This window comes from Siniperca chuatsi, linkage group LG13, assembly GCF_020085105.1.
Source record: "Siniperca chuatsi isolate FFG_IHB_CAS linkage group LG13, ASM2008510v1, whole genome shotgun sequence".
Taxonomy (NCBI): Eukaryota; Metazoa; Chordata; class Actinopteri; order Centrarchiformes; family Sinipercidae; genus Siniperca; species Siniperca chuatsi.
Window position 1 is genome coordinate 21,572,879 of NC_058054.1, and position 25,189 is coordinate 21,598,067.

The following is a 25,189-nucleotide window of genomic DNA, read 5'->3' on the forward strand; positions in this document are numbered from 1 at the left end:
TGAGCAGAAGGCTTGCTGTGGAAATGGCTTTGCAAGATGGGTGTTACTGAAAGAAGACAATAACTGAGCTTCTTTCAACTTGTAACATGTTTTCTTCACTCTCAACCGGCATCAGAAAATTGTAGGAGAAAACGTAAGCAGCCAATAATGTGTAATCACATTTCTGAGACCCACATTAGCTTAGGCCAAGTGCTAATGCAGAAAGTACATGTTGAGATTACAGTAAAAAAGGGTGTGTGGAGGTTCAGGAGGTGGATAAAGTGTTATGTCTAATACGATTTCTCAATATTAAAGTGATCATATTATGCTCATTTTTAGGTTCATAATTTTATTTTGGGTTTGTACAAGAATAGGTTTACATGGTTTGATTTTCAAAAAACACCATGTCTTGAATGCTCCGTTTTAGCTATCGAGTGAGGAATTTCCCTTCTATTCGATCTTTGTTGGGAGTTGCACATGCAACCTAGGTTGCAGACTACTAGCCAATCAGAAGCAGAGTAGGGCGGATCCTGACAAATAAGGTAGTGTGATCTAAAACAAAGCCGCTTCAGCCAGTAACTATGGCTTCAGTTCAGCCACTGAACCAGCTTCACAACCGAGACTCGAGCAAGACATTTCAGAGTGGTAAGTTATTAATTTGTAACTAATTTATCTTTCATAGGTAACATTTTAACTGTGCACTGTCTCTACATCACAGTAACAACTTTATTGACTGCCCGGAGGGTATCTGATGTTAATTTAATTTCATATTTAGGTGTACTTGTGGAAACTGTGCAATTTGTGCATTATGACGTGTGTTACATAGTGACATAGATACGTTACGGAAGTAAAGGCTGGACTACAATCGAATTGGTTTCAGGCAGTTCAAGAGCAGTGTTTTCTGTGGAAGTCCCTTTGAGGTGGACTTTGGCAAACCTATTACATGCACAAAAAAGATATATAACACAATAAAGGAAAGGGGAAAAGCCAAAAAGCATAATATGACCACCATTTATTATTTAATATTGACTATGATCTTTGAAATGGTAAATAGTAAAGATGGCTACATTTTATATAGCGCTTTTATCTGAAACGCTTCACAGGGCTTTTGCCACTAATTCACGCACACACCGATGGCGGCAAACTACCACGCAGTGTGCTGGCCAACCATCGGGAGCAATTTGGGGTTCAATGTTTTGCCCAAGGTCACTCCGACATGTGGACAGGAGGAGGGGATCGAACTGCCAACCCTGTGAACCATACCCTAACCAGATTGTAGTAGTAGTAGTGCCATTTTAAGACTAAAATAGAATAGTCAATGTGTGCTTGTAAATTGAAGTTTCTACATGTAAGCATTTCCAGAACAAGTCCTACAGCTTCTGACCAGTAAGTTTACCTGGAGCACATACAACCAATACAGTTGGCTAGATAAATCTGTGGCAATCATGACAGTGAGACTACAGTAGGGTGTTGCTGACTGTATGAGCTGTGCGAGGTAGGAAGGAAGATGTTTCAGTGATGGCTTCACAGAGCTAGATAAATGACCAGATCATTCATCCAAGAACGCTTTAACATTAAGGTATAAATCTGTATAAGCACTATAATGGATGTACTTACAGCGAACAGAATTAAGCCAGCATTGGCAACTTAATGACTTGTGAGCCACTGACTGGTTTTTATGTTATGAGTAAAATCTGAAAATTGATTCTGGACTCTTCAGAAATCCAGTGCAAGGAGTATGAGATGAGGATGATGTGGTCTCTTAACTATTTTTTAATCTTCATATTCCTTTAAGTGAATACTGTGTTTGTTTTGTAGTTATCTTCCCTTAAAGAAAATGAAAAAACCAAAATCATTTTGCATTCCAAACTACAAGATAAATTCCCCAAATGGCCTTGATGGTGACAAAAAAAACAAAACAGACTCATCAATAGAGTCATAGTTCACTGCTCCAGTAATCCCTCTGGACGGTGACGGCAGTAATGTTTACAACAGACAGCAATCTTCCCAGCTTCTCCATCGCACCCTGTGGTCCCCAACCTTGTGTGATAACACTTAATCAACTGTTCCTCTTTACCTCAATACCTTCTCCACTCCTGTCCTCCAACCCTCCAGTTTTCCCTCTCTTTCTGCCAACTGCCTCCAATTTCTCATTAACCACCACAATAGTATTCCAGTATCAGCGGTAAATTGGGCTGTCCCAAATTATTGTAGCTGCCTGGCAAGGCACAGTGGAGTGGGAGAAACACAGATTCAGTGGGAGTATCAGGAAGGGCAATTTCTGAGCCTGAAGAGGAGAAATTCCCAGGGAAAACAGATGACATTCCATACTTCATTAATCACCAGCCAGGATGACAGCTAGACTAAATTGGAAAGGCAGGGACCCTGATTCAGTCTCCATCAACCTCCTCGTTTTTTCCCTCTTTTTCCTTTATACACCTTCCTCTGTTGTCATCAGCTGTACCTTTCCCTGCTTCAGTCCCACTTCTCTCCATTCCCAAATGGCATAGGTCCAATAGTGGATCAAGGCAGATTCTGATGAACACTTTGTATCTTTTATTGATAAAAAATTTAGGCTTGTCTGAAAGTTCTGTCCACATGGCCTCTGGGTCATAAAACCAGCTCTGCGAGGACAAAAAGACGTTTCCCTACATATTTTACTACAGTCCATTTGTAACTGGTATTAAATTTTTGTAACATCTTCAGTAATGTGCAGCTATTTGTGCACTACACTTCCCAGAGATCATATGGCAATTAGTCGTGAGCTGGATTTACCCTTACATTTGCAGGTATGGCACTGTCCAGTGTTACCAATCATTAACTATCAAATGCTGTCACAATTTGTCTTTGGCAGAAAAATCTACGAGGGTCACCTTGTCCCTGCTGACCACTGTAGTGTCTGTGATCAGGCTACTTCATAGCAAAATAATATGGCAACATAGGTGTGAGGCCACCAAAAATAAGAAATCGCAGTTCTGAAATGCCAAAGACTTGACTTTGAATTTAAGAACAGTGCCGCCATTACATAGTATGTCCACCATAGAGCAGTTTATTTTTTCAACTGTGAGATTCCCCACTTGATCACAATTCTTTAAATTGGAAAAAAAGGAATTCTCAAAAAATTGTTTGTTATATTATGTGTTTATATATTAAAAAACAAATGTTAGCCTATATATCATTATTAGATTCCAATTAGCAATTAGATTTCTTGAAAAAACTTGCGTCTTGCTCCAATGCAAAAATACATTGCTGAACAGAGGCTAGGGGAAGAAAACCTAGTGAAGTAGGATGGGACTGCAGCTCTCCACAGCCAATCAGAGCAACAATGTAATGAGCAGAAGGTCACCAGGTGCAGCAAAACTTCCTTATGGAGTGCATGTTAACCATGGTTTAATGAGTAAGGCCGAGTTAAAACAGACAACATCGCTGCATGAAAAAGCGCAGCCTCCTGATTCATTTTAATGAGGCCACTACATTGGCACAGTAGGTGTGCCGACTGAAAGCTCCGGCAAAAAAACAAAACAAAACGCAGGGTCGCCGCCAAAAAGTTGAGCCTGGTTGCCGCAATGCATTGGCATCCAGCAACACGCCAGGCTGGCCAATAAAATTTATTTAAGCAAACATTCCGATATGTCACAACAAACGATAAAATGGATGTTGTTGTGATAAGTTTTCAGAGTTGTAAAATCATTCCACATGGTAAATTCTGGGGTGCACGGTGGCAGAGCGGCTACAGCTCCTGCCTCCCAATAAGGAGATCGTGGGTTCGTGGGTTCGATTCCCGGACCGGACCAACATCACACAATCTCTCTGGGTGGAGTCTGCATGTCCTCCCCGTGTTACCGTGGGTTCTCTCCGGGTTCTCCGGCTTCCTCCCACCGTCCAAAGACATGCATGTGTAGGTTAATTGATAACTCTAAATTGCCCGTATTGAATGAATGTGTGAGTGAATGGTTGTCTGTCCTTGTCTGTGTCTGTGTTCGCCCTGCGACGCAGTTGGCCACTGTCCAGGGTGTGCCCTGCCTAAGGCCCGAAGTCACTGGGATAGGCTCCAGTCACCCGCGACCCCCTAACGGGGACCAAGCGGTAGAAAATGGATGGATGGATGGATGGTAAATTCTGTGCAGCATCTGATTCGCCTTTAAACTCATGGAGATACTTCTCAAACCGGCCTTCCTTGAATTTTGTTGTCTCGCTGGCATCATACCCCACCAAAGCTACATATTTAACATAGCACTGGTTTTGGAATGCATTAAATGCACTATAGTGCACTTATCTGGTAGGGATACATTAGTGTGGATCTTTATTTGATAATATCAACACAGAATCACATAATTAAATGATTAAAAGATTATTAGCCTGCACAAAAATGATAAAACTAAATGGGCTCAGTCAAGTGCATGCTATGCAGATACACTATGGCGATTCCAGATTCCATCCAATAATATTAATAATAATTTAATTTCACATTACCAAATTGTTTGGATTTGGCCAGTTTAAGGGTTTGCCATTTCTTGCAAGTGCAAGTATGATGAGCTACTGATTATATTCATATCTCTTCTTGTGTCACTTTCCATGTTGTGGTGATAACACTGCATGAATGCTACTGTAGCTGAGCGCACAAGAGAGACAGAGGTTTCCCTCAAGCTCCAAATGCCACTCAGTAGAAGAAGGTTAAGCGTGGAGCTCAGAACACGGGGTCAACAGAAAAGAAAAGAAAACAAATGGTTAATTATATGGTATGTTTACCACTGAAATGGGGATGTGATGATCAAGGGCTTCAGCAAGTTAAAAATGTTTTTGATGAACGTGCCAATTTGATTTCAGTGTGAAAAGGTCAAAATGTCACAAAACGGCAAAATTTGAGTAAAATTAAAAGTGTGTGCTTGTGTGTGAATTTCCATTTGTGTACAGTTTCATGTTGGGCTGCACCTAGCTGATACTGTTTTGGTTTTTTTTTTATCAAGTAATATGTTGAATACTTTTTTAGATTAATCAACTAAAGGTTTAGTTGATAAAATGCCATAAAATAGCGAAAAATCCCCAGTTGCAAAGTTCCAAGAGCCCAAGGTGATGTCTTCAGATTGTTGGCTTTGTTCAACAAACAGTCCAAAACCCAAAGATATTCAATTTACAGTGATATAAAACAGAGAAAACTAGAAAATCCTCACATTACAGAAGCTGAAACCAGTTTTTTATTAGCATTTGTGTTTGATAAATGGCAAAACGTATAGCAATGTTTACCATTTTGGATTCCCACTTATCATTTCTGCTTCTAAATAACTGTATGGCCCCTAAACTCATTCAATCAACATTTCTTTAAAGCTCCACATTCTGTCCCTATAACTACAGGCTGCAGTGACAGACGGTTGAAATGTTCTTCAATTGAGACAGATCTGCTTAGTATTCAGTGCCGTTATTACAGGCAAGACCATTTACAGAGCCATTGGGAATTTTTTTCCTGTGGCGAAGGTATGACCCACCCTACTCTGCCTCTGAATGGCTAGTACTAGTTGCCTTCATTGGTTGGGTTGGTTAAGTTTAGGCATGAGGAGGCAGTGATGGGCGGCCCTATATGCTCACTATGCAAGTTGTGTTGGACCCTGCAAATTATGCAAGGGGCCCGCCTCCCCCTCGTGTCAAAGCGGGTGTCAATGTTTACAACTTCAATGAGAAGATGAAGCGGAACTTTTCTTCTGGTCACGAAAAGAGAAAAAAAAAACACCATGAGAGTGAATTGCAGGAACAGCAATCAGGTAAATATGCGTTCTCTCCTCTCCAAGTTTGATGTCAGCAAATAACTATGTAAATGTGCTAGCTTTCAGTGCATCTCTCTAGTCTGATGAACTTCAGTGGGCAACAGTGTTTATAAATGAAATTAAACCTCGTGCTTTCCAGCAGCAACCTCTGTTTGGACCAGTCCAGACGATATATGGGCGTGATGACACTCCTCATGGGTGCACATAATTTTAAAACAAGCCAATGATTATCTAGTCTTTCAGTCAGTTACAACTCTGGACTAATGCAAGATGGAAAGCAATGGATTGACACTATTATTATTATGACTATTGATTAAATATTGAAATTAAATTATTTATGAACTGCATACTGGGCAATATGGATGCACATCTCTCAGTAAATAATAACCATCAAGTATTCAGCCAAGCCATAGTTTAAATAATATTTTATATTTGACAGTCTGGAGTTTTGCAGAATTGTTCAACATGAACATTTTGACTGGTGAAAGAACCAAAGCAACAGAATTCTCCAATGTTACATGCAGTGTGGTTCTGCATGTTGTCTGATCTAAACAAATAGTATTATTTACCTAAAGACCCATAATGCCATTTGGAAGTCGGCCTGGATATTACCCTAAAAAAAACATTGCTAAATACTCATTTTTTGTGGTTTTTCCATCTACTTTCAACCTGGATTTGCTCAGGCCTGTGGCTGTGGCTCCACTGAGTTTCTAGGCCTAAATACCACAGGCACAGGTAACTGTCTACACTCAAATATGTTTGTTTTTTTTATTTCAGGCGAGAATTAAATTGCAAATTCCAGTGTGTTTGAGCTGGTGTTACTCGTTGTCAGTAACACCTGGAGTCATTCTGACAACTAGAGACGAAACTTCCAAGGCTTACTCACAAGGGTTCAAGAACAGTAACCATTTTATTTTGGGTAGGTCATTTTCAGGCTTTTCGTCAGAAATAGGATGGCTAGTCAAAAGACGAAGGGGGACGGACGGACGGATGACGGTAAAGGCTATTGTTTGTGGTTCACGTTTGATAAAAAAGAACAATAAAGAATGAAGGTAAAATTAAGATCAAAGATGGACCAGGCAATGTTAGCAGCTACCGTTGGTATACTTTACTGAGAAGCAGAAGAGGAGGATGCTGAACTGGCGACGTTATGATTGACAGCTGGGTGAAGTAGTCTCGGAGGCACCTGCAGACTTCTTTTCGGGAATTGTACGTAGAGTAGGAACGTCGAGAGATGTAACTTTAACTTTCCAAAATCGTGATTGTCTGTTTCAAACCGACTGATTTGTTCTGCAGTAAACTGTACTAACGGATCTGAGGGATCTTTGCAGTTTTTTCGGTAAGTTAAATTTGTGTTTTTAAAGCTATTCAGTAAGTTAATGTTATTAGCTAAGCTAGCTAAAACACCAAGCAGTCTATTATTTTTAGAAAATAATAAGGTCAAAATCTGAATTAACTTAGTCTAAAGAAATCGTTCTACTGTGCTTGAACTTAAAAAGCTAGTACCGTAGTACAGCCATTAGTTCTGCAACGCTGACTGTACTGGCCAGAAGGATTTTAAGACGTGCAGCAATTAAGATGTGAGGTGAGGTATTGAAACTGTTTTGATGAGAAACAGTCAAAGAAAAGTCAAAAGTAGTCTGATTACTGGGCTCCACCCCTCGATGACTACTGTGCAGACTCCGGCTCCAAATGATGTCACCAGCGCAAGATGATAGCACCCGTATCAGGGATATTTTGGCTTCATTTTGTACAGTGGGAGGAAGTGGAGACGCGTCGTCCATCTTCATATACAGCTTTCAACCAGAGAGGGCAGCGAAACACTGCTTTTCAGCCTGGTGTTACGTTACACTTTAACCAAGGTCGGAGGCACTGCATGCTCTCTGCTGTTATTTAATTTATATGAATTTATCTATCATGTACATATTCAATTCTATTGTTTTGTACGTACACATTTAACTAAGGGAGTGTTCTAATTTATTACATTGATATTGACTGATTTATTTGTATAATTACATATTCATTTCTTATCAATATATTTACTCATTTCATATTTATTTCCCTGACTATTAATATAATCTGTCACATCTTGTCTTCGATACAAGCATGATATCAGAGAAGGACAGAAAATGATGGTATGCTAATGAGGTCTCTGTAGGATGCTTCCCTCCACTGAGTGACCTTGCTACCTGAACTGGACACATCTGACAAAACACAGAACAGGAAGGGGAGAGTACGCCAAGGGAACAGAGCAGGAAGTTAATGAACAGCCTTCACAACTGACTGGGACTGTTTGTAGAAGCAGACCCACGAACATACTGTAAATAGACGGATGCACAATCACGCCTGTGCAAGCTTACAGATCCACAAGCCGTCCACATGAATGCACACACACACACCAGTTTCCGCAGCCCCTCGTGCCATCCAATCTTATTCATTTTTTTCACTTTCTCCTCCCCATTCACTAAAAAAAAAAAAAACATCCAAAGATTTACACAGCTGGGAAATCAATGTGCCCTGGGGTCCTGAGAAAAAGGGGACTGAGGCTGTTGCAAGTGGGAGAAAGAGAGCTTGTCATATTCAGGCGTTTAATTAATTTCCCAGGTCCCCAAGGCTGAAAGCTGCAGGACTTGGAGGAGGAATGGCAGTAGTGAGGGAGGGATGGAATGAACAAAGGTAAAAAGTGCCCTGTTGAGGTTTGATGCTTCATATCTACTTTAGATGTACAAAACGGGTGTGTTGTAGGAACTGCATACAGTGTTCCATTAATTTCAATTTTTTTTAAAAATGTCTCTTCTTTGTTAGAAAAAAGTCAATTTAAAAGTAGGAATAGAAGTAATTGCTAGTTTTCAATGAAAAAAAAAAGATTTAACCCGCAATGCTTTGACAGCTTCTATAGTAAGCTTAAACCAATCGATGTGCTTAAAAGTTTAACTGTGAGATTCCACCTACTGTTCACTATCCACCAGTTGCTCTAAACTACTGACAAGCTAGCTGTTAACTACCTGGCTTAAAATGATGATCTCTGGACAACCATGAATAATACAGAACTGGCATGCAGACTAGACAAAAGCGAAGTGCTTAATATTGTGGTATGACTAACTCACAAATTAACGTTAATTAGCTTTAGATGGCTAAATTTACCACTGTCAGCATTGCCAACCATACTTTTTTACTAAACTTTTTTACTGCTTAAGATATAGTTCATAATTTAAAAAGCAGCTTTTGCAATTTAATGCACTCTTTCAAATAGCAGTTTTAGTAGAAAAACTATACCTCCATGGCTTATGGGTTAAGAGGCTGACCATGAGTTGTCCTTGGTTCGATCCAGCCGCGGACCTTTGTTGCATCTCTCTCCCTTGTTTCCTGTCATCGCTCTACTATCACTCTCTAAAAAAATAATGAATGAAAATATATCAATCATTCAGCCCAAGAAGGCATCTTGGAGAGGTCGGCAGCCAATTAAATGGTCCACATCTGATATCTCTCACACATGCTATCTACACAAAACCAAGAGTCTTATGACTACTGGTTAGAACCACAACTTTCAAGTTAACTGAACCATAAGTATTACGTAAAACACATTATTAGGCAATTACATCTAAGACTGTAATGGAAGAAATCATTATGTTGAGACACAACTATCTCTTTGGCCTTCTGTGTATCAGGTAATGTGGCTACAATACACATAGGTCTAAACTGAAATGTTTTTCCTCCTTACTGCATGAATTTCATCACACAAAATGCAGAAAGTATTTTTTCCATTTACCCTTTGTGGTATCTAGCCATGCAGACTCACTCATGATCTGCAGATATTGCTGTGAACCCTTTCTCACTCAAACTACGTTCTACTGAAGACATAGTTACAATGAAAACTGTTAACAGTGTTACCAGAACATTGCTGCTGGAAAGACACATTTCTGTTGAGTTATTTTTTCCTGTGCTCTAAGGAGCACAAACATGATTTCAGTCACCTTTGTTGTATTGGGATGGCGCAGAAGTTTCAGGAGGAGATAACTCAAAATGTCAGTAAACAAAAACTATCTGTATTGTGGGCAATCACAAGGTGAGAAAATATGTTAATGCTATAATCCCCACTTCTTAAATATCAAATGTAACCTAAAATAATAAATCCAGATTTACTGAATTCTTGTTTATTTTGTTTTGTTTAGTTCATTTTATTTTTTAATACATGTTTCATGCTTTTTCCCCACCAAGATCATAAAACCTTAATCTTTCTTGAATATGAAATATGGGTTTCATATAACCCACACATGTATCTTGTATCTGTCTGACAAACTTTCCTATTTCCCAATTCCCATTAAGTACAAGGACATCAAACTAATTACAACGACCAATACTTTCACGTCTCATTGTGTCTCACATAATGACATAACTGAAGCTCCGGTCCACTGTGCTAATTGAATATGTAGCGCTCTGAAGGAAGCACCTAAAATACAGCCACACTGTGTGGAAGTGGATCAATAAGCCATCTAAATACAGATACAGAATACAGATATAGCAACGGCCATACTTCTACGTTCCACATCACTGTAAATCAATTCCCCCTCACAAGGGCCCATCATTATGCTGCCACAGCTAGACTGTATCCACCTTTTTTTCGAATGCGGAAGTGAACAGTTGGTCAAACTTCTGGTTTTGTGCCGCACTTCCGTCTGATTGTTTACCTGAGCTAACTAACGTTGGCTTGACTAACTTTTTTAACGATGTCGTGGGAGCACTTCCAAAAATCAATTAAAAAATCGAGATGGCAGGTTGGTGCCGCAACCTCAAACAAACAAGTGGGAGGATGACATTAATGACACTAATTGAGACCTGCGATCTTTGACAAAATGTGTAGCCACACACGACCAGTAAAATGACTCTGTTTAATTGGGGCTCAGCTTTTAATTTTAAGTTGTACGGTACTAACAAGAGTTAGCATTAGCTAGCGTACCCATTCAAACTGCGGCTGCTAATCTCCTGACAAGACATCGCCTTGGGAGTTTTCATTGGGGCTTCAGTAAGTTAGCCTAGCCACTTCTCTGAACACTCCTGCTCCAAGTAAACCTTTTGTTTGTACCAGTTATTATGGCAACCCCTAACTGCACAAAACATTCCGGTTTTCCTCGAAGCCATAGTGATCCAAAGAGTTAGCCAGGTTAGCTAGCCAATGACTGGAAGTGCCTGACCTGAATTGTCGCACAAATAAACGTCAATTGGCTGCGTCCGTATTTCCGTTGAAAATAAGGTCAACAATCTTGTTAGTATGTACCATTCCTTTGCTAGCTTTATCTGGAGGGTACTTCACACATATCGTAAATAGGTGATTTTGAAATGTTGTTTATTATGCTGAATCATTAACATGCATGTTTAGGGATTAAGTCATTCATGTTGATATTTTGTTTTACTGATTTTAATCCGTGTTGCAGGATATACAGTAGATTAGTTGCTTTCACTGTTATCTGTCTATCTAATCCAGCTGTATGGAGTAGTCCGTTGTTCTCCTCTGGGAGGCTGAATGACTGGCACTGTGAGTGTTGTGAATGGACTGAGAAATTAGAAGTAAATAAAAGCTGTGTGCTTGCCGTACCTCTGTTCTATAACCCTGCAGTGGAGGGTGGATGCCCGTGGAGCTGAAATATGGAGCTGTCAGGGAGAGGCACATAGCAGCAGAGAGAGGACACTGTGACCCAGCCAGGGTGTGTTGTGGAGATGTGGCTGAATTGCTTTAGACTGCCTTGTGTCTGATATATCTGTGCTTCTATTTCAGTCCGAATTAAACAGTACCTTGATCACTTTCTGGAATAAACAGCCACCATAGCTGAACAAACAAAGACAGGACTGTCACCACAGAAAAGGATGTCTCAGTACCCATGACTGAATGTCAGTGGTTTGGCACTTCACCTCCCAGAGTTGACTTCTTCAAAGTTAATATAATAAGCTGTGCTCTTATAACAAATAAACCTTAAGTTGAACCTGTCAATTATTCACTGTGACTATATGTTCTCACATTTAACTTTCTCCAGTTCCCAAACTTCGCTGTGTGCTGGCACTCAGATACAAGGCGGCAAATACCTCAAAATAGACTGGAAACGGGGGAGGAACAGCTAGCCTGGCTCTGTCAAAAGGTAACAAAATCCACCAACCAGAACCTCTAAAGTTAAATAATTAACATGTGTTAAAAAAACAAAACATGGTTTTATGGGGGGTTACAAGGCCTTTTTGTTAAATAAATGAATTCAGTTTTTAATTTTCAATTACAAAGAAAAATCATTTGTATTAGGCTACAGACTACACTCGTCAAAAAATGTGGCTTAGTTAAGAAAAGCAGCTTTGACATTACAAACATCAAGAACAAAAAAAAAGTCTTAGTTCACATCTCGACTACAGTAAATATATAATAATAACAATGGATTACATTTATATAGCGCTTTATCTTATATACTCAAAGCGCATCAGGGAAGGGGAGAAACTCACCTCAACCACCACCAATGTGTAGCACCCACCTGGGTGATGCACGGCAGTACATCAGCTTGAGGTGGAGAGGGAAGGAAAGCAAGAGCCAGTTACACTGGTGGATGATTAGGTGGCCAGATGGAGAGAACCAGGTTGAGAATTCTGCCAGGACACCGGGGAATGCCCTACTCTTTATGATAAGTGCCATGGGATCTTTAATGACCACAGAGAGTCAGGACAGCGTCTCCTACAGAACAGCGTCCCCATCACTGCACTTGGGCATTGGGATTTTATTAGGACCAGAGGGAAGACGGATATAGAGTGTTGCAGGAATGTGTCCTAAAACCCAGAAATTAGTTAGCATTTTAGCACTTCCGGTTCTCTCGTCTCGAAGTCAGAGGGTTTGTTGAATGGGTTTTTAGTTAGATGCCTGAAATTAGGTCTGTGGATAACACAAGCTTAAAGAGTAACTAAACCCGAAAACAGCTGAAAACCAGTGTATATGGTTATTTAGTAGTGTTGTTGATAGATTCAGGTCCAAATCTTGACATTTTAGTGCAAAGTATTTAAATTCTACATATTGTGTTAAAAATATGCATAGCAACTGCCCTCTACAAGTTGAAACCCAGCTATTGCAATTGAATTTTGCTATTGACTGATCTGGAGGCAGGTGATGCTAAATGTCATCACGCCAAACATGAAAACTCATCTACTCACGAGTCCCCCTGTACAGCCGAGTTGTGTCATGTTTGCGTGATGTATTATTCACGGTTTATACTCACACTTGCAAACTATTCTAGGTCAAGCTAAGAGGAAAGGCAGGTAAGTGCCCAAAATCAAATTCCAAGTTGGAAGCTTAGTGGTGGTGACGCTGAATTGATGCGACAGTGTAGTACTGGGAAAAATCATAAAAGTGGCGTGAAGATTATCTTGGTGAACAAAACGTGTAAGTGTCATAAACTTTTGTTTGCCACAGAGCTTTTCTGCAATCATCCAAAATCCATGGAAAAATTCCACTGGCTTTTTGTTGAGAGAACTTGGGTTCTACTAGGGAACTAGGGTTGGCCTACAAAAATACGTCATCCCTGCAACACTCTATAGAAGAACACAGCCAAAACGTTCACTGAGCTGGCTGATTACACACCAGACAAAGAATGTTTTGTACAGGTTCTGCTTGTGTATAGGCATTTTGAAACAACAACCAGAAAGGAGTGCAGCTGCAGTGGTCGTTACAACAATTAACTTGAAAAAAACTGCCATGTTATTTTTAATGAGGGTGTCAGGACATGCGTCATATGCATAATGATGCCGGTTTTCAAGTTTAGCATTTTCGGAGCTGATGGTTTATAACACAAGGCAGTGCCCTGGAAGGGATTTAAATGGATGCTGAGAGGAGGACCTTTAGAGTGCTTAATTCATTTCCTAATCAGAGTAATGGCTTAATCGATGTGTCGAACCACTGAAATCAGATAATGAAATAGTCCTCTCGAGTGCAGCCAGCAACAGGGATTAATCAACACTGAGGTCCAATAAGTCAATAATAGAACTAGTGTGTGTTTGTGTGTATGGGTGGTGAAACTACCTAACAACGTGATATAGTGTGAATATCCATATGCTTCACTGACTAATAGCCCATGCATGTTTGCAAGTTGAATAATTACTCTTATGTAGAATTGCAGAGAACGTTGAAATTCAGAAATCTGAACTAGAGGAACCAAGACTTATGGTGCAGGTTAAGATTGGCTAAATGGCCAATAATGAAAGGAGAGCGTAATCGGTGTTTGTGTGTCTGTGCAATTGTGCATACGTGGAGGTGTACAGTACATTATTGTGTCAGCTACGTGAATGTGTGGAAATGTATGCATGTGTGAATGTGCCGTGAGGAGCAGGCGGCAGAGGGGCACGCTGCGGCCAGGTGATAACAGCGATGAATGGCCCCACCAAGTATCTAATGAAGCATTAGTGACAGACTGAGGGAGGACACTCTTCGCTCCCTCTGCAGCCGATGCACTCTTTCACATTTATTCATCCAGCGTGCGAGGGGACTGGACTGAAGATAAAGGGATAAACAGAGGTGCAGAGAGCGGCATGGAGGAGGCGCTTTTGATGAGCGCTCACCATAAGGCGGCGGAATGTCAGCTCAGCGAAAGCATGAAAAGGCTGCAAAAATGTGGCATCTCATTTATTACGCTCGTTAGGAAGGAGCATTTGCTGAATATGCAAAATCCAGGACGTCTCTATGTATCAGGAGTGACATTACTGGGTGCTGCCTGCATCTCCATTCCATCCATTCTCCTCCTCCTCCTCCTCCTCCTCCTCCTCCTCCTCCTCCTCCATCAAATCAAACAATGGTAGAACTGCTTGAAAAGAGGAGGAGCTCACCTGCCCCTGTCACCCATAATTTCAGTAGTTATGTGCTTCTTTTCCGCTTCTTTTTCCTTTTCTACACTCTCAGAAAAACGAAGAGCAGAATTGTGCACTAGCTTGTTGCTGACGCTATTCAGGTGTAATATGGTACCCTTCTTGCAAACCAATTTTGCACCCACACAATTTGTGCCTTCATAAGTACAATTATATTCCGCTAATGACCAAAAAGTACTAAAAGTATAATCATTAGGCAATGTTAAAGGACATGCACACTTGAGATCTCTTCTCAGGACTGTGTGGGTGTGTGAAAACTGTGCTTGATTGACACCTTTGTTGCACCTGTTGGGGCGGGACAAATTACAGCATTATCATTCTTATTAATACATGGAGTCTGGTGAACTCATTTAATAGCTCATCATACCTAAGAAATGCCAGCTGCAAAGTCATTGCAGCTGGCATTTCCTCATTCACATCAAAACACTGTATATATTAAATAGGCTACATGTCATTCCTTATCTATAGGATACAGAAATATCCTTCTTACAGTATTCTGTATATAACTACAAAGCTCTCAGAGCATCTCAGAAGTCCAAGAAGCATGAACCAGACCTTTAGCAAAGGCTACAAACAAACACACATAGCCAAGTAAGTTAATTATTGTTACTTACTTAACTTATAAATGTAAAATTTGTGAAATTCTAGATTTCTCTGGCCCTAGTGGGTCCTGTCCATGGTGCTAAGTGTTTTGTTTTTGTTTTTTTTGTTGTTTTTTGTTTAGACAACACGCAATTCTGTATAATATTACACAAACAGCTTAATCCAGGCAAAGAAGGAACATTAGAGCAACATATCACAAAAACAACTATTATCATGCTTTATGAAAATAACTTAAACAATAGCTAGTCTCTCCTGCTCTTGCAGGACAAAACACAACTGGGAGTCACTAGTGCTATGAGAAGTACACAATCAGGGGAACTGTTGGTGGGCCCTAATCCGTGAGGGTTCCAAAGTGAATCTGAAAAACATCTTGCCCTGCACCACCCAGGTCGTTTTGTTACCTTAACTGTTATTACACGTTATTACATTTCTTTCAGGGTCTTAAAGCAAGGTAAGTGAGCTTATTCAGCCTGAATTTGTACAAATTTGTACCCCAAACTATAAGAAAGTACTTGGAAACTTAATAGTGGATTTAAAGTACACATTTACACTCTTGAGGGCCCATTAGTGTTACATCTGTGAAAAACCTAGTTCTCGGTATAAATGTTCTCCAGAGGTGAACAGTTCAGTTTGGGCATCGCTTCACATAAGCATCTTTTTAACTAACTACTGCTCTGATTTGTAGCCAAGCAGGACAGAAATAACAACAAAATCAGAATTTTTACTTTGTATCTTTTTACCTCTCGCCTCCAAAAATATTTCAGATTGCCAGGATATCCCTTCTTACACTGCAGTACTGTTCAGTCGTGATGCACACAGTATGGATACTTACATGTAGCAGTTTGAGAGAAAAAGCAAAAAGACACACAGACGAGAAAAGGTCATGGCATATAATGGTTGAATAGATATATATGTGTAACAGACAGAAAGACAGTGTGAAATGATTGCCACTTTTAAAAATGTCACCTTTCAAGAGCTCAGTCATTTCAGTTTCCTGCTTTGGAGACGCCCCTCCCCTCACAATACAATCCACATTAGTCTCAAAGATGTGTCCGTGCTCCTCAGCACAAATGACCTTTGGATTCCTCAAAGAAGTCAGAGGAAAAAGCTCAGACTTTGATTGTGCACATGAAGGTTTTTGCTGAGGGGCGGGTGTGAAGGAAAAACAGATTTGAGGGATTTTGTTCAGCTCTTTGATAAAACCACACGGACAGAGGTTTTGCTGACATAATTGTCTGCATCTACATGTAACTGATGATACCTGGCTAATAGTGTTAACCCCTGAGCCAGATCATGAACTCAGGGTTTCCAGTACTCTATACTTTAGCATTCCTCTCCTTTTTTTCAAAGTCAAATCTCCATCCCGTTGATTTTTTCCGAACCTGTCTCTGTGCTGTCGATAGTTAAATTCATTGGGGCAGGAGTGGAAAAATGGATGGACTGTGCTTTGTCGACAACCTCCTCTTTTTCTACCTGCTCCTCCTTCTCCTGCTCCTGCTTCACCTCCTTAGCTTCTGCTCCAGAATGCAGACCAGTCAGCTGAAATGAGTAACGGCTGGCTGTTTCTGCTAGATCGACATGCGTTACCAAACCATCCATCAAGCTGCTGACAGCTCTCCGATGCTTTCTCCAGAGGAAGAGTCCATACCCATGCACATACACAAACACACACACACACACACACACACACACACAACCACAAACCACCCATCAGCCATTTTGAGTTCCCTTACCCAGCATTACGCTGGCAGAGTTGGGACTGAGGGAAGGAGAGAGCTGGATAGAAAGCTATAAGGCAAACTGTAAAAGCACAGAGATGGCTAAAGCTGAAGTTGTAGCGTATTCTCTGTTGATGCTGTTATGCCAAGGAATCAAATGGGAGCTGTATTGTGCCCTCCAACAGTGTTTCCCTCTCGGTTGGCTCAGAAGCTTAGATGATAGCAGAATTGCCAGGCGTCAGCACACTATGGCCCTCAGTACCACTGTGGCTGCAGAGACGTTTTTTCAGGAACTTATACTATGTCCATTTTTCTACCGCACATCCTTGCCAACCATTTTAGCAATGTTTAGCAAGAGAGACTAGAAATTACGTTTATATACTACAAATTTTCTTTGAAAAATACATTTTGACTAAACTTAATTGCTGCCCGGATTGTGTGGCAACATTTTTTCCAAAGAAGGAAGTGCAATGTGGACGCACAAAGTGCAGGACTTTGACTGGGGTCGAGTAGGGTGTCTCTGCAGACCGGAGACTTTGAATGGGCGGGGTAATGTTAATAATTTTTTTATCTAACCTCTATGGGAAATTACAGTAGTAAGCTAATAGGCTAGAAAAGCAATGGCAACCGGCAATGCAGTAGTGCCCTTGCCTTACGAAAGCCAGAACAAACTTTTAAATTAGGCCTTGTAATTGAATTGAATTGAATTGAAATCTAATATGAGTGAAGATTCAGTAACTGGATTGCTTATTTCTCGCTTCAGATTTGTTCAGAAACAAATCTTTTTTTTTTTTGGTGGACTGCTAAGGTGAAATAAGTGAAAGTTTACGTAGCATGCTTCATACAACGGAACCCTACTACTCATGCTCATACAGTCTGTGGCTCAACCCCCACTGGCCCCCATTCTCCTCCCACCAGGCACGATCCAGGGATTATGAAGGCTCGCTAGCTACACTAGCTAATGATGGCAGCCAGAAACAAACATCTATGATCCATTGTCTGTTTGATAATCTAAACAAAGAACATGTTTTCTTGCGGTGGCCTTTCTAAAATGAGCAGTGGTGAGTTACTATATTCTGTTATGATCATGAGTTGATAATAATAAAGCTCTATAAATAAAGTTTTATTATCATTATTATTATAAGCAGACAGCGTTAGCTAGCCTAGCTAGTGCGCTAGCTAGTTGAAAAGTTTGTACAAAATAAATGATCAAAGATACTCTATAACAAAGATAACGCATTACAGGCAACGTCAATGGTATCAAATGGTATACAGAATTCCCCAGTTAAATAGTAATAAATAGGCTATAATAGTATTACTAAGCAAAGAAACACAAGTTTCATTTTATGTGGTGGCAATGCGATGCAGCATTGCACTGAAACCAGACTGACGTTTAGAGAACAGATGTTGCATGATCTCGTGAGAGTGTGTGGTTGAGACAGAGACAGGTCTCGATCAAAGTTTATTTTCTCCTGATTTGTACGTCTGAAAATGCCATTTTAGTGTCAGAATGTCGGAAGATATGTGGCTTGTGAAAAATGGGTCCGATATTTACTTTGATGACTATGGGGCGAATCATAATCAGTCATAACCTGTGCTAACATTCACTTCTCCCATTGGATTTTTTAGATTCTGCTAGTCTCTTAAAGGGGTGGGGCAGTGGTGAAACCCACGTGACACAGATACAGCAAAGGGCTCTCAAGTGAGCCATCTCCCTTCTAAACCGTCTCTGAAATGATGGATGGAGCATGAGTTGTTTGTTGAAATTAGTTTTTGACTGACAGTGGATTGTAAGCCTCTGATTGGTCAAATAAAAAAATGATTGACAGTTACCACGTCCTCTCAAAAGTCTCCGGTCTGCAGAGATACAAACTTGTCGGGGTGGACATTCTGAGTCCCACATATGGTTACGTTTAGGCAACAAAAGCACTTTGGCTCAGTTTAGGGAAAGATGGTGGTTTCAGTTGAATGTTAATAAAGTAAACACGTCATGACTCATGCTTCAAGTCTGTGTGTACAATATTTAACCAAATCTACTATCTTTCCTGATCCTTAATCAAGTGCTGTGAGTGCCTAAAAATAACCATGAAAATGTTCTATCTAGCTTTAACTGCTACAAGCGGATATTGTTTTGTAAGAGTGAAAATTGTAGGAAAATAAATGAGGTATATTATCAGTGAAAATTCTTACAAAACATATTTGCTGTTGCAGATTAGTTGGATATAAATGTAATTTCTAGACAGGGTTGGATTTGCCACAAAATACAATAAATATAAGAATTTAGACAATCACAATAAATTTGGTGAAACAATCCCAACTCAAAATGTCCAAAAAGCCCCATGGGTGAAATCACAGCAGCTATTGTCAACAGATGTGTCTCCATGACAACTGAGCAAACTCCATCTGTTGATGAAGGCAGCACAATATGGATGAAAGCTACGGAAAAACAAATGATTGTTTTGTCAAACTATTATTTCCAAGGTCAAGAATGAACAATAATGTATTTGACAGTCAATTATGGACTCCTTCTGGTTATTTGCTACTTAATCCTACAATATGGGTATTTATAAACTGTAAAAAGTCCTGGGCTGATACTGTAAGTATAACATATGGTATATAATGAACACATAGGTCATTTGAAAAACAACAGCACTGCTGGTTAAAAACCAAAGCAAGCAGTAGGAAGTAGTGTCTCTGACAATTGTATTCAACAACCAAAAGAAATTTTTTTTTACATTCTACACTGGCTGAACAGTTAGGTAAAAGCATATTAGTTTGTTCCTCAATTTTTTCCAAAGTGTTCATAGTGAATCATATTCACTCAGTGATGTTGCTAGGTACGCGTCCTGCGTGTCTGACGCATTCAAATCCAAAACTATTAACGCATCCAGGGGACACACACAATTTCTTCCCTGACAATGCTACATTGTGAACAATGTGTTGTAATGATATTAATAAACTAAAGTAACCTCGCTGTCAGAAACATTGGTGTAATTTATTATCAGGCTGCAGCCTCTCACCTACTCTCTGCGTCAGGGCTGAGCACACACACACACACGCACACAGAGTGCAGTCAGAACAACAGAGAGGCGGTGGAGATTAGTCCAGTGGACAACAACTACGCTACTGTAAGTGCAATAAAACCTTCACAATTAAAAAGCCAATACTTTATCAATACACCTGTTCAACAAGCATAAACACATGAACAGAGTGATATTTTAATCTGCTCTGTCCACAGTCTGATCCACTGGCGCTATATTTACACAAGCACTGCGCGCTAGCTCGGCTAATAGTGAATTGTTACAAACAGGCTTAAATGAAAGCCGTCTGTATGTAGTCTGACGGTTTATGTTAGTTTGCCACATATCTTAAAATTAGGCAAATTCTTGTAAACTTACTGCTGGCTGAGACAAACCAGCCCCTCCTCCAACTTACCTGCAGGCAGTGAATCACAGCAGCAGCAGAGGGAGGAGGACAGAGGACAGGAGGAGGGACTGATACTGACCAATCAGTATTTTGATGTCAAGAATATGACATTATAGATTGGTTTCCAATGAGATATTATTGAGTTTATATAGTGACTCTGCTGTTGTAAACTTTACTGTTGCTGCTCAAAAAGAAACATTTAGTTATATTTAGTTCTGAATTTCTTCTTTTTTTAAATAATATATTTCTTAAAAAGCAATTATTTAGTAATGAAAAAGAACCAATAAGAGTATAGATAAGAGCAGTAGTAGGATAAAAGCCTAATGATACCCATCCCTAAACATGAGTTTAACACTAGGCCTACAATTTGTCAAAAAACACACATTTTAGTGGGGACCCACACAAATGACCACCTCTTTGGTCAGGGGGACACACTACATTGAAAACCTATCAACATCACTGTTCACTTTTTATATGAAACACTCAACTCAGGTGCAATTAAATAACAATAAAACAGAGGGGAGCGAAATGTTTTGATTGATGTTAATGTAAAATTTGCAGCACTTTGACAAAACCAAATTAAGGATTCATGTTGAGATGAATTATGTAGCCCTGGCAATTTTCTAATCTGTGTGGAAATTGCTTTCCATTGTTGGAAAATATGAATAAAAGTGTGGTCGAGAACACTGTCAGTGTCTTGAAGGGGTTTAAAGACACTTGCCGGGTCATCATCAGTTGTGTGTGATAATCAAAAAATGTCTTAGCTAACTGTATTGTTTATTGTGCTTTTATTCCAGTCTTGCTTGAGTGAATGAGTTGATGTATTACTTACCATTCCTATCCCAAAGCAGGCTGCCAAACAATACAGTTAGTTTCATTGTACAGTGTTGTTGGTGAATGAAGTTCATAAATACCTTGTCTATTGTAGTTCTCCCAGCTGCTGTTTTGCATTTTGTCTCCTGTTTCGCTGTGTTTATTCAGCTCCTTAGTTTTGGCTCTTTTACTGTAGCCCTTTGTTTTGCCATAAGTATTATTTTCTTCTTCTAGTTTGTCTGTTCAAACCAGATGGGTTTCTTCCTATTCATATTCTGCATCCATTTTCTCATTGTTTTCTTTTGAGTTAATCTGTGTGATTTGTCCTCGTTTGTTTAGAGAAGCGATTTGCTTGGGGAGGCTACTCACCCTCGAGGTCCTCTCCCTGCACGCTGTTGTTAAAGAGCAATGGGAACTGTTGGCCGCTGTGTTGAGCCCCTGTGTGTGCACCCGTAGTGAGTGAATGGTGGCGCCCCTAGGCACACCTCAATGAAGTCTGCCTCTCACAAACAAAAGCCCTGGAAAAAATTGTGGTCGCACTTTATTTCACGGTACACTAATAAGACGTTATAAGCCATACTTTGTATCAAATTAGACCAAAACTAGAAATATGTTCTCAATTAGACAGTAAACAAACACTGTTATACCCTAATTAGACACCATACACCTAAATTAAGCTGTAATTATAAACCGCATATAATGCCATATTAGACCCAAAATATGGTATACTTAGACACTACCAAATTATACTCTAATTAGAAACCACATGGAAGATCCTAATACACAATTAGACTACAGTTAGACGCTATTCTACCCTTACTACCAAATTATGCTATATTAGACATCACATTTAATGCTGCCAACATGGGCCTATGATAGCTTAATTAGACAACACAGGCTGTAATTAGACAAATTTAATGCCTTTATAATAGTCGCACACCTATTAATAGTTCTGGGAGGGTAACAACAAGCGGGAAGTGGGTATATGAAGATACAGAGTAATACATAAGGCCACAACAACTTATAAAGCAGCTCACATCATCTGTGTTCACATAATAAATAATACATCCATTTTGTGTGAGTTGCATGAATACAAGAATTGCACAGAAAACAAAGCTGCTCAACATCATCTTGAAATATCAGTACATAACTTTACTAACTGTACACAAAGTACAATTTGAGCTTAAATGTATGCATATTCTGTTTTCAGCCAGCCATGGCTCCAGCCGTGGCTGCAGAGCAGAGATCGTATGGAAGTAGAGCTGCAGGTCAGCTACTTGAGTAGAATGATGGCTCTCAGTTAAAAGCTTGCTCGCTCTGGTCCTATATCGTCTCCTAGAGGGAAATGTTTGGAACACCTGGTTAGCAGGATGTGCAGGTTCAACAGTAATCCTTCTTTTCCCTTAGTTCACCATGGTGACAGCCTGCTCTTTCACCCTCCTGCAGAAAGAGGCAATTCAGAATGACTGTTTCTTGCTAGAAAAGCCCAAGCACAATGTGAAACTTTTGAGTAAGCCCTCTCTCTCCATGTAATTTAAATGAAAAATCGGTCACTCCAGCTCATTATCAACTTAATTTAAAGCCTAAAGAGATGTGTGCTATGATAACCGCAGGGATTCCCATGTGCTGGTTTTGAATCTTGGCAGTGGCTCATTATTTGGTGAGCCTGTTCACTTATCAGAATCAAAATCAGAAATACTTTATTGACTCTTTCGTTACAGCTGCTCACTATCACATCAATGCACACAGGAATAGAAGTGCTAAGCAAATCAAAATATAATACACTATAGTACAGCTAATATCTGCAGGACCAGGGCAAATCTTTTTTGTTTCAATACACACAACTCTGTTCATGACCGGTGCCTTACCTACATAGTGTGAACACACAGAGTAGGAAGAAAGGGAAGAGTGGATGTGTCTATTTTTCTTGTGTTTTGTGGATTAACCCGCTGGGGGCCCTGGGGCAGAAATTGTTGTGGGCCCCTGTTCACCGCATTCTCTGCCTATTTGTACCCTGTCACGTTCAAGTGACCATCAAATACTGTTCACACAGGGGACTACTCATGGCGACTTAATTATGTTTTGCCTTAAGGCAGAGAAACAGACCAGTACGCCTGTGCTGGAATACTACCTTCATTCAGGTTTACTATGTGTCAGTTAGTTTGTGCTAATTTGATTAAACACACATTTATTTTGAAATATGGACCATGTAAGCAAAATGTCAACTAAAATATCTATCCATTCTATCCACTCATCTGTCCATTTTAAGCCACTTATTTGAGTCCAGGTCGGAGTGGCAGTAGCCCAGACGTCCTTCACCCGAGCCACATCCTCCAGCTTTTCCTGGGAGTTCTCGAGGCACACCAAGGTCAGCTGTGATATGTAATTCCTCCAGAAGGCATCTGGATCAGATGCCCGGACCACCCCAGCTGACTCCTTTCAATGCGAAGGAGCAGTAATTCTACTCTGAGTTCCTTCCGTTGCTCCTCACCCTATCTCTAAGGGTGAACCCAGCGACCCTGCAAAGGAGACTCATTTTGCCACCTTGTATCAACAATCTCATTCTTGCGGTGATTACCCAAGCCTATTGGCCATAGTGGAGGTTTAAAATGTGGATCAACCGGTCAATCGAAAGCTTCACCTTCAGGCTCAGCTTCCAGTCCGGTATAGGATCTGCATTACAGCTGCCAGCACACCAATCCTTCTGTTGATCTCATGTTCCATCTTAGCCTCACTTGTAAACAGGACCCCAGAATACTTGGGGCAGTGACTCTCTCCCAACCCATAAGGAGCAATTCACTGTTTTCTGGCAGGTGGTTACCTTTATCACCCGCCACTTCACACTTTGCCGCAAACCGTCCCAGTGCGCACTTGAGGTCACAGTCTGAAGAAGCCAGCTGAACCACGTCATCTGCAAAAAGCAGAAATGCCATCTTGAGGCAATCATACAAAACACTCTCCACACCACAGCTTCGCCTCGAGATTCTGTCCATGAAAGTCACAAACAGAATTAGTAACAAGGCACAACCGTGGAAGAGCCCAATGCCCACTGAGAACCTGCTTGACTTCTGGCCAAGAATGCATATATGAAGGTATTAAAACTAGATTTTGGTATTACAGTAAACTAAATTTGGCCTAAAAATTTGGTATAAATGCAAGACCCACCTACTTTTTTTGCTTTAGTAGTGCATATTTCTAAACAACTTTGAAATGAATCACAGTACCAAACCAACCTGGTGTCATCAGACTCCTCTGGGGGTCTGGGACAAGAGCAGCTGCCCACTTTGTCCACTTGATATTCCAGATTCGGTTCCGAGAGAATCAAAGAGTTGATGTAAGGATACCAAACATCTTCAACTTAATCATCACTTTAAGTATTCAGTCTGTGTTTCTGGTGATGCCTCAGGCTGGGTGGTCCTGGAGACCCGCCAGTGTAATCAAGAAACTCCAGTGTAGGTTTTTTGGAGGATTTAGGAAACCCACAGAGAGGTGTCTGTTTGTCACCCCCTAAAGTGTGTTGAAGACCTGTTGAGTAGTAATATGAAAGCTTGTGCAATGCAGGGGGACAAGTCAGAGCTGCAGCAGTAACAATATGCATCCTTGGAGACTGGGAGAGTGTGTCGGTCATATAGCCTGCATCACCCCTCTGTGAGTCTGACAGGTGAGACGTGAGATTAATGGTGTCTTTTTACTCTCAAAGAAAGTCACTGAAGGGCGTGGTGATTGGCAGAGAGAGTCAAATGTGAGATGAGGCTTGGAATGTAAAGAGAAAATCAATTCTAAATCAACTTTGAACTATGTACTCTGAACAACTGTGAGTCACTGTAAATATGCATTACATCAGATTTTATTGCTAAAAGGCATTAGGGGTCAACAAACTTATCTTCAGGACTGAAAAAAGTGCACACAGTGATTAACACTCTCACCTCACAGCTCACAGTACAAGGGTCTATTCTCAGCTCCTGCCGTGCTGTATAGAGTTTGCATGTTCTGTTCAGAATTCCTCTGTGT